Raw genomic sequence first — 20,515 nt, forward strand, 5'->3', positions numbered from 1 at the left:
ACAAATGATAGGCTAGAGAGGTAAGTCAGAGCCAGCTTTTAGAAAAATTCAGACTTTTCTGGATAGCAATGGGCAAACATTAAGTATTCTAAACAGATCGATGATGAGACACATGCTTCTTTAAGAAGCATAAGCTAGAGGCAGTGAATCAAGTAGCCTGGAAAAGTGAGAGACAACACACGAGGAGATAGAGAAATCCTGAGAGGACTGATCAACCAGATGTGCAGTGGAGTGGAGAGAGAGAGCATGGGTATAAGAACTACTACAGAATTGAGGGGTACTAGAGAACTACTAAGTACAGGGGACAAGGAAGAATAGAGAGGGCTAACTTCAAAACTTCAGACCCATGTAACACAAAGACTGAGAATGCCATTGAAAGAAATTAAAAAGTCAAATAGAACACCAAAACTACAGGCAAAAAAAGCAGAAACAGATAAGTGGGACTACATCAAACTTAAAATCTCCTGAAGATCAAAATAAACACCCAATAGGGTGAAAAAAGCAGCCTACAGAATAGAAGAAAATAACTATAAATCATATATCTAATAAGGGGTTAATATCCAATGTAAGGAAAAACTCAACAACAATGACATCCAATTTAAAAAATGGGCAAAGGACTTGAATAGACATTTGTCCAAAGAAGACACTTAACATCACTAATTATTGCTGCTGCTGCTGCTGCTGCTGCTGCTAAGTCGCTTCAGTTGTGTCCGACTCTGTGCGACCCCATAGATGGCAGCCCACCAGGCTCCCCCGTCCCTGGGATTCTCCAGGCAAGAACACTGGAGTGGGTTGCCATTTCCTTCTCCAGTAATGCCATTTCATAGTAATGCCATTTCCTTCTCCACTAATCATTAGGGAAATGCAAATCAAAATCACATGAGATACTACCTCACTCCCATTAGGACGGCCATTACAAAAAAAGGAAAATAACATGGTGAAAATGAAGAGAAACTGAAACCACCTGTGCACGTTGGTGGGCGTGCAAAATGGTACAGCCATTACTGAAAAGAACATGGAAAACAGAATTTCCATATTATCTACCTATCCAATTCCTGGGTATTTATCCAAAAGAATTCAAAGGAAAGTCTCCAAGATATTTACACACCCATGTTCATCACAGCATTAGCACAATAGCCAAGAGATGGAAATAATCCAAAAGTTCATTGACAGGTGAATGGATAAATAAAATGTGGCAGATACAAATAAGAAAATAGTATGCAGCCTTAAAAAGGAAGAAACCTTGTCACATGCTACCACATGGATGAACCTCAAGAATATTATAAGTGAAATAAGCCAGTCATGGAAGGACAAACGCTCCATGATACCACTCATGTGAAGTATCTAGAGAAGTCAAAATCAGAAATAGAAACTAAAAGGGTGGTTGCCAAAGGCAGGGATAAAGCAAAAAGAATAATTACTGTTAAGTGGGTGTAGCATTTCACTGTTACAGGATGAAAAAGTTCGAGAGATCTGTTGTACAGTATTGTAAATATACACCACTAAATTATACACTTAAGAATGGTTATGAAGGCTTCACTCGCAGCTCAGCCGGTAAGAAATCCACCTGCAACGCAGGAGACCCCGGTTCAATTCCTCAGGAAGATCCCCTGGAGAAGGGATAGGATACTCACTCCAGTATTCTTGGGCTTCCCTGGTGGATCAGTCGGTAAACAATCTGCCTTTAATTAGCTAGACATGGGTTCAGTCCCTGGGTTGGGACAATCCCTTGGAGGAGCACATGGCAAACCACTCTAGTATTCTTACCTGGAGAATCCCCATGGACAGAGGAGCCTGACAGGAGGCAGTTCTTAGGGTCACAAACAGTTGGACACAACTGAGTGACTAAGCACACACACACAAGAACAGTTATGAAGGCAAATCATGTGTTATATTTTTTTAACTACATTAAAAAAAAGAAATAAAGAAGAATAATTTATTTGTTTGATAGGGGGAAGCTGATGTTAAGCCTGATTTTGTCACATAAATATATACCCTGCTTCAAGTGCCAAAATGCCCTCTATAAAAATAGCAGATTATATTGTCAACTCTGAATGCTTGAATACATCAATTTGTCTTACATGTCACTTTTTTGGGACTGTGCCCCACTTCAACTTTGGCCTCCAAACAGATGCTCCTGTAAATCCCTTACATGGTTCAATAAACATGGACTATGAAACAACATTCTACCCTACTGATGCCAAAACAAAACACTCCAGAATAAATGCAATTTTGCAGATTGTTTCACAGTCCAGCAGTTGCCATTTCATGTTCAAAATCATAAGTCTGCTCCTTTTTATTACAAAACAGCATATGCACATCCATCCAATTCCTTTACCATTCCTCATGGGAAGGGTAAGTCGGAGCCAAGAAAACTGATTGACCTTTATTGGTCTACTACAAATCCATTTCATTTCAATTCAATTCAATGCACATCAGCTTTAAAGACACTTGTTTTATATCTGTTTTTCCCTAGCACCGAGGATAAAAGGTGAGTGAGTCAAGACTCCTGTCTTCAAAGAGCTCAAAGTCCAACAGGTGAGACAACCATGTACATAAATAAATATAATAATTTAAAGTTCTCTTATAGAAGCATTGCTGTTGTTTAGTTGCTAAGTCATGCCCAACTCTTCTGTGACCCCATGGGCTGTAGCCCACTGGCTCTTTTGTCTATGTGATTTCCTAGGAAAGAATACTGGAGACAGTTGCCATTACCTACTCCAGGGATCTTCCTGATCCAGGGATCAAACCTGACTCTCCAGCATTGGCAAATGGATTCTTTACCACTGAGCTACCAGGGAAGCCCACAGAAGCATTATCAAACGCTATAGAAACACAGACTGGGGAAACCAACTTCTTCCTGCAGTAATCACACACACACAGAAATACAGAAGTGGCATTTGAGAAAGGGTGTGAAGAAACTGACATTTTGAGGTTCTCTCTGGCCTGGGTACTTTGTGTAGATTCTCTTATTTAATCCATTCTTCCAAAGAAGAAATCAAGGCTCAGATGAGCTCTGAAGCCAAGTTTATCTAGCTCCAAAGCTCATGCTCTTGCACGTGAGTACTGGTGTGGCCAGCAAACAGGGAGGCACCACTCAGGACTGAAGAAACAGGAGCAAATCAGACCCAGGAGAACCTGACTCGTGTTGGAGTGATTGATGCCACGTGACTAGAACAGAGATGATAGAAATACTGGCTAAAGGTAAGTTTGAGAAGGTCAGCTAGGACTGGGTTGTGAGAGACTTCTAATTATCAACAAGTAATCTGAATTAAAATCCCGAGGCCAGTAATTTTCAAATGACATTCTAAGGACAATGCCCATTCAAGAATTCTGCATATTTTTATAGGGGGAATTTGGAATAGTATTTATTTTAAGGGAAAAAGGATTCCAGTTCTAAAAATCATATTTAAAGAAAACCCACAGCAAATGGAGGGCCATTACAGAATTTTAATCATCCATATGTGTTTTAGAAAGATAAATACGGTGGCTGTGTGGAGAGGACAGACATTTAAGGAAACAACTTTTGGACTGGGGATCAGTCAGAAGGCTTCAAAAATAATACACGATACAGCTTTTTAAATATTTATTTTTATTTATTTACTTGGCTGGGCGAGGTCTTAGTTGTGGCATGTGGGATCTAGTTCCCCGACCAGGAATCAAACCCAGGCTGCCTGCACTGGGCTGTGGAGTCCCAGCCACTGGCCCACCAGGGAAGTCCCAAGATAAAGTTTCTTAGGGTCTAGATAGACATGGACAGTGGAAGAAGGATGGATTCAATAATTTAAATATATGGAATTTGGAGGGATTTCCCTGATAGTCTGGTGGATAAGACACTGCACTTCCACTGCAGGGGAGTAGGGTTCTATCCCTGGTCAGGGAACTAGCATCCTGTATGCAACATGGTCAAAATAAAATATATAGAACCTGGTCGCAAATTTGCCATGGGGAATTTTAAAAAAAAAAAAGGTCATTGGAAAAGACCCTGATACTGGGAGAGATTGAGGGCAGGAGGAGAAGGGGGGGTGGTGCGCGGGGCAGAGAATGAGATGGTCAGATATCGTCACTGACTCAATGGACATGAGTTTGAGCAAACTCCAGGAGATAGTGAATCACAGGGAAGCCTGGCATGCTGCAATTCATGGGGTCTCAAAAAGTCAGGCAGGACTTAGTGACTGAACAACAAGATTTTTATAGTTTAAGCAACATAGCAATGACCACTAACTAAGAATGAGAAAGTTTGCTAGGAGGAGTAGTCTTGGAGAAAACAATTAGTTCACATTTGTTTCATTTTGACGAGTTTGAGGTGTCTACAGGATACACAGAAGAAGACATCACATTAAACGAGAAGATTCTTTCACAATGTTTATGGAATCAATCACCACAACATATACTCTAAATATCTTATCATTTTATGTCAATTACACCTCAACAAAGTTGAAATTTAAAAAAGAACTAATGAAATATATTTTTAAAATGAAGACATCAAAAAGCAGACAGATCTGTGAAGGTGGAACATCAGACAGTGGGGCTAAAGGTATTTTTGTGGGGCCCAATAATTTCACCTTCTCCCCCTTCATCCTCCTAGGCATTAAGCTCACTCCCAACCCCTTTAGATACTACAGGGGGTCAGCAGACTACATCCTCATCAATGCAATTTCAGCAGAAACACTGCATAGTTTGTTTGTTTTTTCCTGTCACTTCCTTAGGCCATTCTTGATCTTCATTTCCTGGTGCTATTGGGCTACTGCAGACAGTACAAATAAAGACAGCACATTAGCAGATGGTGAAGGTACAAGAGAGAAGAAAACTGAGATCCTGGGTGACCAGATGGAACAGAATCACCTGTCTACCTCTCTGTTGCAGCAGCTTAGCCTCACTCTGACTCCTGCAGGGATCATCAGCATATAGTAGAAACCTCAGGATGAATGAGATTTCCAGAGAAAACCTAGAGAAATACACAAAAGAGTAATCTCTAAAAGGTAAAGAAAGGCACTTTACAAGGCCAAAAAGAAATAGCCACAGGGGTAGGAGAAGGTCAAGAGAGAGGAGAGAACTCCAGACAGGAAGAAGACTGGTTTAGAAATATAAAATGGGGCACAGGAAAACTAAGATGGAGATTTAAAAGAGGCTAATAAACTTGGGGATTTTTGCTGGCACAAAGTCAGTGAAATTGTAGGGGTCGGCCTATTAGAAGTTAACAGGAAGGAACGAGATACAGTTGGGCAAGACTACTGCTTCAAAAAGTAAAGAGAAGAGAGATGGAGAAAATATTTTGAGGGTCAGGATTAAAATTTTTTATGTGGCTTAAAACTCCTGAATGTATGGTGACTCGAAGAAATCAGAAACCAAATAAGAAGGCTGATTTACCATCCTAAATCTGTCTGCTTACCCTTGCCAGCACCAGCGCCACAAGTCAGAAGTAAGGACGGAGGTCAGAGTAAGGTTTTACCCCAACCTCAGAATTTCTAATATTAAGACAACAAGCCAAAAAAGTCCCCAAGATTTAACTCTGGGGATGTCACATTTTATCAAACGCTTCAGCAAATTTTTGTGTGTGCTCAGTCACCTCAGTCGTGTCTGACTCTGTGTGACCCCATGAAGTGCAGCCTGCCAGGCTCTCCGGTCCATGGGATTCCCCAGTCAAGAATACTGAAGCGGGTTGCCACTTCTTCCTCCAGGGGATCTTCCCCTCTCAGGGATCAAACCCATATCTCCCGCGGCTCCTACTTTGGCAGGCAGATTCTCTACCAATGAGCCAGCTGGGAAGCCCTCAGTAAATTTTTGCATGTGGACAAATACCTCCAAACTGACATGGGTGGTGCCTCTGTTAAGAGATGGCAATATAAAATCCACACAAGTACATAAGAAACTGATGGTTAATTTCCCAAAAGACATACTATTGCTATCACATCCCTGCAGTTACAACACTTCTATCCAACTTTCCCCATCCCCAAGAGAGGGCTCCAGGTGCCTGCTCTTCTTTAATTGATTTCTATTCTCACCTTTCTTTAAGTAAGCATTTTCTGGGATAACTGGTATCTGAATTTTCACTACAGTCAATTTCCTTCTACTGAAAAGGAGCTTAAACTACAACCTAAAGAAGAAATATATTCTCTATTTAACTGAATTTTCCCTGCTGTTTAACAACTAGCTCTGCTTGCTGCATTCTATAGTTATACATAGAAAAGTAAAAAAAAAAAAGTAAATGATGCTCATCAATATTTGAGCCCCATCTCCAGACAACTGTTTCTATTATTTGATTATAATTTATTCTAATAATGATATAATACATTTTATACTCATCCACATTTTTCTTTTACCTGCTAGTGAAACTTTATATCCACATTAATTGCTAAATATAGATTTTGCAAAAAATGTTTTAACAGATATTCTCCAATTCTGTCTTTATCACAGGATTTCATGAACCACTGTTTATCCCTTTCCACAGCTGTACTTTTTATATAAGCTATGGTGAAGATGCTACCAGTATAAACCAAGGGTAATATAATACTCTTTGAAATGCGTTGCTGTACTTAAAGACAAGCTGAATACATTATTCTTTATACTACACAGTAAACTCCTTCTGACATACCATGAGAAGAATTTCTCTCTGGTCATACTTTTAGCAATAACTGTTTCATGTGAGCAACTGGCAACATAATTTTCTAGACACAGAAAATCAACTGCTTCCTTCATACGCTTCTAGTAAGTTTAACACCAAATCAATGTTCTCTCCTTGCAAATGCATAAGATTTTATGGTATATATTTTTCAGAACAAGGTTCAGTCTTACTCATTTTACTTTCCAACCCTTTTCTTTGCTGTAATTATCTTACCTAATTTTAATTTAGCTTTTTCCTTAATCTCTCTATATATGTATCTTTGGGAGTTTCCTCAAATTTTAAGTAGGGAAGGATAAAAATGCATGGATCAACTGATGGATAATTGACATACACACCTGATATTGCTAGGATTTCCATTCTAAATTAATGCATTCATTCATTCATTCATTGAGTCATTCATTTGACAAACACTGGTCCAGTCCAGGCTAAGGGAAAAGCATTGAAACAGGTACATGACGGACATATACTCTCAGGAACTTTACTTGGTACAGATAAACTATAAAACACAATTAATAATGCATGATTAAAAAGTGACTGGTGTCATAAGAAAGAAACAAAGAAAGCACAATGAAAGTCTTATCTGACAAAGATCGCACTGCCAACCTATGCTAAGGACCATCTTTCCATGAACCCAGAAAGGGAGGCTAAAGCTCTCTTCACAGCATTGTTGGAAGCTTTCAGGAGAATCAACATAAGTTACCAGTAGCATTCTGGACCCCTTTAGAGGAACTGTCTTCTCAAAATAGGAAAAAGATGAATATAATTTTTCAACAAATTAACAGACTCAAGTAGTCTGGTGATTCAGAAATTGTCGATTTTTCTACACACCTTGAAAAAAATCAAGATACTATCTCCCTTCTTAAAACAATTTTGTGTGGTCACAGTCACGTAACATTTGTATGCATGTAATACTATTCTAAATACTATACTTATTAACAGAAATACAAGTTATTCTTAATATCAGTTTTTGAATTTAAATTATGAAAGTTGGTTGCCTTAAAATCTAAATAAACTAAAAAATATATATAAATCAACTAAGTTGCACATAAGTAGACAATTAAATAGGAAATATGTCATTTAGGAGATATTTAGAGTCAACTCTAATATATGCTTCTTATTTTATTTTTTCAGGGCAATATAGTTAAGTCTTAGAATCAAAGACCACATTAAGAACAACAGTTACCAAACATGATACACTGATATCCTCGAGAAGACTACTGATAATTTTTTTTTTTAAATAGAAAAAAATTTTTATTGTCAAATGTATTTAGAATCATAGCCAATAGCAAGAATTGTCAGTACCTTTCCCTTATGCTCGGAGAAGGCAATGGCACCCCACTCCAGTACTCTTGCCTGGAAAATCCTATGAACGAAGGAGCCTGGTAGGCTGCAGTCCATGGGGTCGCTAAGAGTCGGTTACGACTGAGCGACTTCCCTTTCACTTTTCACTTTCATGCATTGGAGAAGGAAACGGCAACCCACTCCAGTGTTCTTGCCTGGAGAATCCCAGAGACCGGGGAGCCTGGTGGGCTGCCGTCTATGGGGTCGCACAGAGTCGGACACGACTGAAGTGACTTAGCTTAGCTTCCCTTATGCTAATGTATATTAAACAGGAAGGCGTGTGAGAAGGCACATACAATGTATTTCAATCTTATTCAAGTCAGAATACATTTTTTTTTTTGGCTGTGTCCTGCCTCTTGCGGGATCTTAGTTCCCTGACCAGGGACTGAAGCAGGGGCCACAACCGTGAAAGTGGGAAGTCCTAAGCACAAGCCCACTAGGGAACTCCCTCAGAACACTCTTTGATACAGAGCATCTTTAACATTTCATGGACCTCTAGAGCTCCAGTTTGGTAGATTCTGCTCTAGGGCCCTTTTCTCATCTCTGTCAGGTGTCCTCAGATAAGTCAAATGGGAGAGACCTCAGTGGAACTTCTGGTATTTGGATGAAAACAGAAGAGTTGAGGGAGAAGCTCTAATTTAATATGAATTTCTCCCACACAAAAGCTGCTGGCAAAGCTGAGTCGTATTCTGTTGAATGTTTTTAATAAGGAGCACATATTATTTTAATGGAAAACAGCTGAAATTAACAAAATGAATATTCAGTGGGGGCTATCAGAAATTCATGCATCTCTTCACAGTCAGAAGTAACAGAAATAACCACGCCTTTCAGTAAAGCTACAAAAGCTGGCCCAGTGAGGCAGGGGTATTGTTGAATGCAGGGACTAAGTATTTATGCTGCAAAGCTATGCCTAAGAATGATTTGGTCAGTTTTGGATAACGGTTTGTGCATGTAATTCTTCCTACAAGAAGGCCTGGAAGATGTCTACATTACCAGGCTACTGGGCAAAATGTCCAAGAAATGTCAGACCTCTTGGTCCTCATTCTACAGAAAAAAAGAGAGAGAGAGAGCCACCTTTATTTATCAGTTTCCTTCGGATTCAAGACAACTCCAGATCTGTTTGCAAGCCAGGTCTCTGACAGCTGGTACAATATGTGAAAGAATGTTAAATAGCTCCTGAAAAAGAACTCAAGTCTAATAACTCTTGATGTCAGAAGCTCAGAGTTCAGAAGTATTTTCCCTTGTTAACATTTTTTAAACTTGTTAATGATTAGTCATGTAACTGAACACACAACATGAAAGCATTTTATAGAGGTTTTCCTCTGAAGAAGTCCCAGGTACTAAGAATGTGCAAGACAAAATTTCAACTGCTACATATAAATTTTTTCATATCACCCTTCATCCTAGGCACATAAAATTTTTGTTTAAAGAGCAGAGATGGGTCATTATTGGTTAACATTGGTCATGTGCATCTCAACTAACTTGTCATGGATTAACTGTAAAGTCACTGAAAAAATAAGCAGCCTCCATGTTCCTGATCTTTTTCCTCTGCTTTATATTTTATTTTTCACTTAAGTAACAAAACCATTCTGTGAGAGTTTGTGATTGCTCCAAATCTCATTAATACACCATTCATCGTAACCAAAACCACTTTTCAATACTTAAAAGTCATTTAAAATTTTCAAAATATTTAGCCTCACCACTTTTTAGACTTAGCACATGTTCATGGTATGTTTCTGTCAAAGCAGATAGAGTATCACTAGAATTACCAAAAGTACCTCTTGTTTTCCAGACTGTTACTAAAATATGAGTGTGCCCCTTCAGCAGATTTCATTGAAAACGGCCTGATCAAGCATCAGGGAGCCAACTGTTCTTTTCCAGTCTGCAGTGCTGACTCCGTTATTATCTTCAACATATCATTTCAAATCACTTAACCTTCCTGTACACTGTATATCTGAAAAACCTGGGGCCAGTGAAAAAAAAAGCGCTTGTCAGCTATTATATAGGAACATGGGAGAAAAGAAATGAGGTAATGCTGAGAAAGGCCAGTTTTATCCAGTAACAGGGACAAAGGAGTACTGCAGAATGTCTCCTTACTTCATCAACATTTGGTGCTTCTGAGAATAGAAAGATAGATCAGAAAGTAAGGAGCGGAGATGCTAGAAGCCAAAGTCCATAGGGGTAAGAAAGAAAAAGTGTAAGTGTAGCAGTAAGTGGAGGCATAAATCTAAGATGAAGACCTCACTAAGATGAGGTCTTAGTGAGATAAGAGTTGACCTTAGGCTGAGCACTGAAGAATTGACGCTTTCGAACTGTGGTGTTGGAGAAGACTCTAGAGAATCCCTTGAATAGCAAGAAGATCAACCAGTCAATTCTAAAGGAAATCAACCCTGAATATTCATTGGAAGGACTGATGCTAAGGCTGAATGAAGCTCCAATGTTTTAGCCACGAGATGCAAGGAGCAGACTCATTGAAAAAGACCCTGATGCTGGGAAAGTTTGAGGCAGGAGAAGTAGGTGATAGAGGATGAGATGGCTGGATGGCATCATCAACTCAACAGACATGAGTTTGAGCAAACTGTGAGAGACAGTGAAGGACAGGGAAGCCTGGTATGCTGTAATCCATGGGGTTGCAAAAAGTCAGACACAACTTAGCAACTGAGCAACAACAAATGCCATATGGTCTTTAAAAGAATAAGCCAACTGTATTTAGATTAGTCAAAAAGTTGATATGGGAAATATTTTTGTACACACTTGCAGGCAATAGATGCAAGAAAGGAATGGAAGAACTAGAAAATCATTTTGCCACCTTAATGGAATAATAGACTGCTGCTGCTGCTAAGTCGCTTCAGTCGTGTCCGAGACTGAGGCAGTAATAATCGCAGGATGCCAAAAACATTGGATAAAATGTTGATGGGAAACTTTACAATAGGCAGATCAGACAGACACCACCCAAATCCTGTGCTCAATTTCTGAATTACTCTAAGTGAAAAGTGAGACCTATGAGCCTCCTAAGCTGATGTATCCACACAGCAGAACACAGCAGGCACCACCCAGGAAGGATTCTTGCCAAAAATATTCAATCTGAATACAATTAAGCCCAAATACGGGGATAGAGGAACAAACTGAACAACACCTGGAGGGAACAGTCAAATCCAGATGGTGGGGTAAAAGAACTTAGGATAAATAACTTAGTTTCTTAAATGAATAAGGAAGAGAATTATTTTTTAAAAAAGGAAGAGAATTATTAAAGTTTAAAAGTTTTAATGAATGCCATATGTGGACTTGATTTGGCTCCTAATTTAAACAAAACAACTTTAAAAAGACATCCTTGAGAAAATCAGGGAAATGTAAAAATAGACTGGATTTTATCATAAATTATATTTAAAGATATCAACTTTCTGAGTGTGATAATAGCATTGTAGTGGGTTTTTGTTCAGTATGCCTTAGGAATACAAACTAAAGTATTTATAGGTGAAATTACACGATATCATCTATTTATTTTAAAACACTCCAGAGAAAAAAGGAGAGCTAGAGATGAAATCTGGAGAAGGCAATGGCACCCCACTCCAGTACTCTTGCCTGGAAAATCCCATGGACGGAAGAGCCTGGTAGGCTGCAGTCCAAGGGGTCGCTAGGAGTCGGACACCACTGAAGCAACTTAGCAGCAGCAGCAGCAGAGATGAAATCAGAGTATCAAAGGTATTGTTATGGAAATTGTCCAACAGACACAATAGCAGAGAAGTAATGCAATGAATCTGCATCCATCCAACTTCAGCATTTTGTCAATCTTGATTCAAGCTATTCCTCCTACAGACATCTTTTCTTGTATATTTTAAAGTAAATTTCAAACATTAGACAACATATCATCTCATTTATAAATATATCAGCATGTCTCACTAATCAATAAGGAATTTTTCTTTTTAACTTAATAACTAAGGCCAGTATCATTGGAACAAAGTTAATGATAATCTCAATATTTTCTAACATATAGAGTAAAACTGTCAAAATATTAATATGTATGTTGAAGCTGGATAATAGATACCTGGAGTTCCTTATATATCCTAAATTTGTATACATTTGGTATTTTTCACGATAAAATATTTGCTTAATGAATAAGGCAACTTTGTGTATACTGATATAGAATAATACTCAAGACATATTAAGTGAAAAAAACAGAAAAGTGTATGTACTATGCTAATATATATGTACACATTGAGTATATACATATATATACATAATCATGAAATATAATCAGAAAATACACATAGAACTAAAATCAGTAGTTGTCTCTGAAGAGGGCAACTACAGCACACGGAAGAAAGAAAATGTGTTTGTCCTTTTGTATCTGTTGAATTTAGGATGCGTGCCAAGTTGCTTCAATCATGTCTGATTCTTTGCAACCCCACAGACTGCAGCCCGCCAAGCTTCTCTGTCCATGGGATTCTCCGGGCAAGAATATTGGAGTGGGTTGCCATGCCCTTCTTCAGGGGATCTTTCCGACCCAGGGATCGAACCCATGTCTCCTGCAGCTACCTGCGTTGCAGGTATATCCTTTACCACTGAGCCACAGGGGAAAATTTCGGATATTATATTATATACTCAAAAACATAAATCAGAAATTAAAAGGAAAAAAAAAGCAATGTATAAACATCTGGTATATCATGTATCATCAAAACTAATCATTAACTGTGATTATCGGCCACAGCTTAAACTAATCTAACTTTGGGATCCTTCCAATTATGTTGGAAAATTGCCCTGATGTCTCTAAAATCAGATATCTGTTTAATCCAATACTGTGTATCGTGTTTTAAAGCTACTATGGTCTAAAAGAATGCCACTTCAGCTTACTGTCATCTGCCTTACTTACTACCTCACGTTTGGCTGCTTCTTGTTCAATCCTTTTTATATTTCTGTGTTCCAGCCCTTCTTCAGTATGGCGAATCTTTTCTGTTTATTTTTCAGTGGTTAAGCTGAAAGCAAGACCACCATTCAGAGGGTGGGATGAGGTGAGAGGGTAACACTGACATATATACTCTGCCCTGTGTAACACAGGCAGCTAGTAGGACACTGCTGCATAACACAGGGAGCTCAGCGCAGTGCCCTGTGACAGACAGGTGGGAACTGGCTGGGGGAGGGAGGCTCAAGAGGGAAGGAGTATGCGTATACTTACACTGATTCATCGGAGAAGGCGATGGCACCCCACTCTTGCCTGAAAAATCCCATGGGCGGAGGAGCCTGATGGGCTGCAGTCCATAGGGTCGCTGAGAGTCAGACACGACTGAGCAACTTCACTGTTACTTTCACACTGATTCATGTTGTTGGTACAGCAGAAACTAACACAATATTGTAAAGCTATTATCCTCCAAATGAAAAACTAAAAACTGTCCCACATTCGAATGAGACCTATATACAATCCAGCTACTACAGATCATTCTGTGTCCTTTCAACCCAGGTAACTGCTGATCAGCTAACAGACACCAGGCTAGGGGTCATTAGAGAAGATTTGCCTTTTTTCCAAATTTAATTTTAAATAATTTAAATAGATTAGTGCCTAAACACAAATGTATAGTTGTCTCTTTACAGCAACAATTTAGACTTAACTGAGGCAGCATATTGGGAGATTATAAAGCACAAAGATGCTTCCTTCTTAAATATTTTTTTTCCAAATTTCTTTCCAACCACTAATGAAAAATGAAGTCAGAGTACATAACAAATAGAAAATCATGGAATGTTATTATTCCCGGTATGAAATTTTAGAATAATAATTATTTTTATTAGTAACATCTGGGTCACATGTTCTTATAGGATTTAATTTATTCTGAAATTAAATACCATACAATATTAGGATGTGGTATTTAATATTTTGCAGTATTATTCCACAAGTCCCTTTACAACTGGAAAGAATATGCTTTTCTATATACCGACAGTTTTAGTAAGCATAAAATATACAACATGGAGAACCAATAGGCTTTCCTGGGCAAAACAAAATAATTATGTGACTGTAAAATAGTGCAAAATCCACTTTGCAACTCAGCTTCATTCTTCATTAGGGATAGTTTAATGCTTCTTTTATTATAAAACCAATGATATTGAGTTATGAGGAAAAGTTATGAATGGCAGAGTTGATGTTCCAACACCAAGATGAGGAAAAGATCTAATATGTAAAACTTTCAGAAACCTATTTTGCATTAGCTCTTGGATAGCACATCCAAGGGCATTTTTGTGTCACAAACAAGACAAGCAACAATATGTAGTTATCCTGAACGGCTAGCATGAAAGGATTTGTCAGATTGCTTTGCCAAAAACCAAGGCACAAGCAGTTCAGTTTGGATTACTTAGATGCTTTTCTGTTTTTCTACAATGTATTCTCTTAAAAAATCAAACGAAACTCTACTTTGAAGTTTCAACCATTAACCTTACACCTTGAAAGAACTGCCCTCCGAGAACAAGCAACATCTTGTACCAGCCACTGTGCCCAGCTGAGAAGACAAAGGTAAAACCTGACCTTTCTTTCAAGAACTAGATTTCAAAGATACATGGCCAACTGATTACTCAAGTTCAGGGACGTGAAAGATATACAAAAGAAGGAAAACATAACAAATATGATAATGTGCTTTTTCAGATTTTTAGTAATATTGTCCTGTGAAATATTTAATTTTTAAATGAATTTTTATTGCAGTATAGTTGCTTTACAACATTCTGTTAGTTCCTATTGTCCAGCAAAATGAATGAGCCACACACATACATGTATTCACTCCCTTTTGGACCTCTTTTATGTTCAGGCCACCACATTGCATTAAGGAGAGTTCCCTGTGCTATACAATATTCTCATTAGTTATCTATTTTATGTGTACATCAATAGTGCATATTGTCAATCCCAACTTCCCAATTCTTCCCTGTCTTTACCCCTTGTGTCCATACATTTGTCCTCTACAACTGTGTCTCTTTCTGCTTTACAAATAAGATCTATACCATTTTTCTAGATTCCACATATATGCATTCATAGATTAGTTTTTCTTTTCTGACTTACCTCACTCTGTATGACAGTCTCCAGGTCCATCCACATCTCTACAAATGACCCAATTTCATCCCTTTTATAGCTGACTAATATTCCATTGTATACATGCATCACTTGTCTTTAACCATTCCTATGTTGATGGACATTTAGGTTGCTTCCATATCCTGGCTATTGTAAATTGTGCTGCAATGAACACTGGGGTACATGGATCTTTTGAATTAGAGTTTTCTTGGAGTATTAGTGCATTAAATTACACTTTTTTCTTTTTTAAATTTATTTTTAATTGGAAGATAATTGCTTTACAATGTTGTATTGGTTTCCACTATACAACATGATTAGCTATAAGTATACATATATTCCCTCCCTCGAAAGCCTCCCTCCCACCCCACCCATCTAGGCCATCACAGAGTACCAAATTGAGTTCGCTGTGCTATTCAGCTGCTTCCCGCTAGCATCTATTTCACACATGGTAGTGTAAATATGTTAATCTGTCTCTTCTGTCCTTCCCCTGCTGTGTCCATAAGTACCTTCTCTACATCTGCACCTCTATTCTTGCACCGCAAATAGGTTTATCGGTAAATTTTTCCAGTTTTCATATATATATATGTTAATATATGATATTTGTTTTTCTCTTTCTGACTTACTTCACATTGGGGTGCATGTATCTTTCTGAATTAAGGTTTTCTCTGGACATTAGTGCATTAAATTTCATTGATTACTTTAGGAAGTCCTTAATCATCGCAGAACTTTATAGTAAAGTCTACCATGTTTTGGATAAAGTTGAAAGAACTACTCTTTTAAAAATAAGATCCTGTAATTCAAAGTTTTGTTAAATTATATTTTCGTTAGTAACTTGCTATGGGGACTGTCTTCTAGATGCTATACTTAGAGTAACACTAATAAGCAAGTTAGTATTACTTCTAAGCCTTCCCCATACCTTTTAACCATATCATACCACAATTCATTAACACAACGAAATCTTACCTAAAATAAAGGCAGTCCCTCCTCATCTGTAAATTACACCCCCATCACCAAATCTGTATTGTATATAGATAAAAAGGGCTCTATTATAACCTTTTAGTTTGTGTGCACAACTCAATAGAAATCCATAGGTGAAACAATAAGCATAAGTTATAAGATAGAGAACTTTAGACTTAGAAAGACCTGGTTGGAATCTTGGCTGGTGTCATGTGCTTTGATACAAGTTTACCTTACCATCTGTGAAATGTCCACAATAAATGAAATGCTGGTACAGGGTATAGCATATGGGAAGTTCTCAGCAGTGGCAATTGCTGTTATTATTATTATTACTTATGATGCCTCCTGAAAATTGGATAAAAAAGGCACAAATCAAATGAAGTAAGATTAAAATAAGACCTATATATAAGTCAACAAAACCCAATACTGGGTCTCGAATGACAGAATTTTCTCTGAAACTGAGAGGAGTAGGTAGTCCTTTTCTAAATCGGTATACACAGAACTATTTTTCTATGCAGTCTTCTCAAGGGCTGTGTTGCAGTGGCATTTTCAAGTGTGGTATTATACAATAGATCTTCATGCCTTCCTTTCTGTGCTCATGACAAAGGACAAAAATATGCTGAAGACCTATACCAAACCCAAAGCCCAAAAGACAATAAACAGCTTTCACAAGGAAGTTCTTCATCTAAACAGTTTAGACAGTTGGGTGTATATTAGGTTTAAGAGACTGCTCTAAAAAGAAGCATTAATCAAAACAGACTGGAGCATAGGACCTTGAATTCATGATTGGAAAAATCAATCTATAGCTTCCATTGACCCCAAACTGCAATCTCAGATTTCACATTGAAGCTGGCTGAGTTACTAGCACAGTAAACAGTAGCATCTGGCTCTCATGTGGGATGGTGTATACAATGGGCTGATCCATAACTTTAGCCTACTTTAGACATTTAGATGGATGGGCTAAGAGCCCAGTGTGTTATAATAACCCTGAAAAGCTTTAGGATCTGGCTGTGAACACATTAGCATTAACTTAAATCTGTTGCTTTGTTTACAACAAGAGATACTTGCTTGTGCTTTCGGCCTACGTGGAACCAGTTAAAGGCACCCGAGACCTAAGAGTGAAGTTTCCAGCCACGGCAGCAGCTATTCACTGCATGGAGGCTCCACTGAACACTTTTTTTTTAAATTTCCTCCTAGTTACATCTTTTAAAAAATAAGTGGTTCCTTTATTTGGAGTCTCTCCCTTATTAGAAACATTAACCCCTAATTTCCCTTTTCTGTTTTTCCCCCCTTCTCCATAACCTGAAGCCTAAACTAAAAAATCAGAGGGTTCCTTGGCTATGTCACCATTTAGAAATGTCACACATGCAGCCATTTGTTTCTGAGCTAGAGAGTGCAGGCTCTTAGAACAGTGTTCCAATTATTCTTGTTGAAACCACCCAAAGCTACCAGAACTAATTTCTCCCAATATATCACCATACTTTAATGTCTAGAATGAAAAGACACCCTCACTGGACCAGTAGAAACGGATTATTGCACATTAAGGAGATAATCAGAGGGCCTCTGTATTGTAGCGAAGGTTTCCAAAAAATGTAATTAAACTGTACCCAATCTAATTACATGTTTATTGCTTTTACAAATAGCATTAACATATATGAATAACGTGACATTTATTCATATTTATTTTAGAAAAAAAATTTTCAAACAACTATGTTAATCACACCCTGACTAAAATTAGATTGAATAATTAAGATGGACATTCTAGTACCATAAAGGAACAGTGTAATACTATATTATCTTTTATACTCACAAGAGGCATTGTGGTATTCTATATATCTTATCATTAAATCAATAAGTATGTTTCAAAAATTCTTTTGGGTCTAGTAGTAATCTTAGGAGAGTAAGTCAAGCTGAAATTTTATTTTAAATTAAGCATCTCTTATAAACAGTTTTAAATACGTCACCGTAAATAGGGCCTGCATAAAGAAAGAACATTAATATGACTCAGAAAACTACCCAAACGGGAAGAAGTTTCTAAATGTTCTTGGCGTGTTTGATTTGCCAAAATAAAAGAATAAGAATCCTTCTATTAGTTAAGGTAGTCCCCATTCCCAGGAAGGCAAGATTGGAAAACTGATGATCAGGTGTTTGAGATCTCACATGACCTGTGAAGACTGTATATATGCTACACCCCTAAGGAAAAGAAAATTGTCTCTTTAAGGACTTTCCAATCTATTCCAAGATATTCTAAGAAAAGCGAAATTCCAGTGGTTTTACGACTCCAGTAATACCACACCTAAATTAAAAGAACCTCAAGTTGGGGTGGGGGGACCTCAGTACATAGGAAAAGACTTTCCTTGTGATGCGTGACTGCAGAAGGCAGACTGAGATCTGGGTGCTAGTCCTAATTCTACCACTCAGCACATGTATAACTCTGGCCAGTCTTCCCCTCTTAAAATAAGGGAATATGGTCTGTTCAACTCTAAGTCCCTCCCTGCATGTGCTTTCCCTGAAAAGTAGCAAAGTTGGGTGTAGATGGCCTCTCTGCATTAATCATAGCCTGCCAAAAGAGATGATACTAAGACAAGGGAATACAAAGACAGTAAACGGAGCGTTTACTGTAAGAAGGAGAAATGGGTCATTTCCTTCCACTTCTTTTCATAGCCATGTATCGACTTTTGCAGAAAAGAAACTCTAAAACTCCCATAAATGGGCATCTTTATCCTGAGAAGTGGGCAGTGTTCTCTTACAAAGAGATGAGGGCTCCTCGAGTTTGCGTCCAAGGAATCAACACGCCCAAGCATGGACAGCGCTTCATCAGGCTTCCCTTCAGAGAGAGATGGAATTTGGCACATGGCCAAAAAAGGAGGTGTGGTCTCAGGCCGAGAGAGGGCTGTGTCAGTGAAAGCACCTCTGAAGACACGCCTCACACTGTGCTCACCTACTTTACCAGCAGAGTACCAGCTGCATTTCCTCTGCCTTTGTCAGCGTCTCTGAAATAACTAACAGAATTACAAGCAGTGATAGGGCATTTTCCGGCATAAATCTGGCTTCACTCAACAATATGGAAGGCAGACAAGGTGGGGTGGGGCAGAACAGGGGGAAGCTTCATTTTTCTATGCTTCATTTTATTTGGCTTGTACTCTATTCCACAGAGCTCAAAGGATGAATTGGAACCCTCTCTGCACTGAGTGCTCATACAATTAAGTGGAATAAAATGGCAAGTGAATAATCCATGTTCACAGCACTATGGGTGGGGCAAGCTCTTGTCTGTTGTGTGATGTTCTGTGACTTAAATCATCTCTTGCAAAAGGCTATAAAAAAAGAATAGACCTCATCTCTGCTTACTTTCCTTGCTCCCACCTCACCATCTTTCCCACCCCAAAGTTTCCTCAATGCTTAAATGTTTCTGGAATTGGTCTTTGGCCCCAAAGTCCACAGTTTATGCAGAGACTCACAGAAAAGACTAAGGTTATCCCTCAAAATAAAACAAAGAAAGAATAAATATTTTTCAATGCTTAAAGACATAGTCTATGTATTTGCTATTGTCCTTCAAGTAGACATCCTATATAACTTGACCTAAAACTCTGTCAAGTCTTCATAAAAAAAAGCTAAGACAAACAATTTGTTCTAAATTTCCCTTGAAAATCCCTTACAACCATACACATTTATTTTCAGTCTCTGAAACATTTAGTGTCATATGCCCAGAAAGAACAGTAAGATGTTACTGAATTTATTCCCCTGTTCTCGAAAAAGGCCACACCTAAACACTGCCAAGGTGAGAATCTCTTCTGATGCCTAAGTGTGGGAATGTGATACATGTTACCAGCAAAAAAATTAAAATTGCCCCCAAAAGCTGGGCTTAGGAATCTGCACTCTCGCAGTTCTCGTCACTCTTTAATTGGGCTTTTGAACCAGGCGAGACAATTTGAAAAGAGAGTGAGAACTCCATCATTCTGCCACTGCCGGCACCTGTTCCGCCAGATGACACCACCTAACATAATTTGACCATTAAAAACAAGGCAATTTATCAACACCAGTGACTCTAAATCTACATGCTCCTCACTGCTGGTTCACCCTGCTTTCTCTCTCAACACTCACCCAAAGCAGAAAAGAACCAGCAACTGCTAAATATTTTTCCAGCACAGACACAGTCAATTTCTTAACATAAGCAATGATTCTGACCTAGAAAGCCACCACCCTCTCTCCCCGCTCGCTTACCACACAGAGACCACACCAAGTCCACCCAGGGGTCTGAGAATCTGAAATCAGTTCGCTTTAACCACATCAAGCATATCTACACTACAATCACAAAAATAGAAAATGAAATTCAGAAAAACACATCACGTGGAAAACAAACCAAAATCAGGGCTGGGGGACATTTGCACATTGGCGCTGCCTGTGAACTCCAGGATGGCATAGAAAGCAATGCTGCCCAGCCCAGATTCTGGGAGAGTGTTTTACAAAGGGCTTCCAGGCACCCCCAACAACACCATCGTTTCCTTTTCGCTTCAAAACGCTCTGAATAAAGCCCGTCTTTAAGCACTTAC

General features: G+C 38.5%; 1 protein-coding gene across 9 annotated transcripts in view; it reads right to left on the reverse strand.

Moving 5' to 3' along the window:
• The window catches only part of ANK2 (ankyrin 2), a 699,107-nt gene that overhangs the window by 559,378 nt on the left and 119,214 nt on the right, over positions 1-20,515 (reverse strand). The gene's annotated exons all lie outside the window — the stretch shown is intronic.

This window comes from Ovis aries, chromosome 6, assembly GCF_016772045.2.
Source record: "Ovis aries strain OAR_USU_Benz2616 breed Rambouillet chromosome 6, ARS-UI_Ramb_v3.0, whole genome shotgun sequence".
In the NCBI taxonomy this organism is placed as follows: Eukaryota; Metazoa; Chordata; class Mammalia; order Artiodactyla; family Bovidae; genus Ovis; species Ovis aries.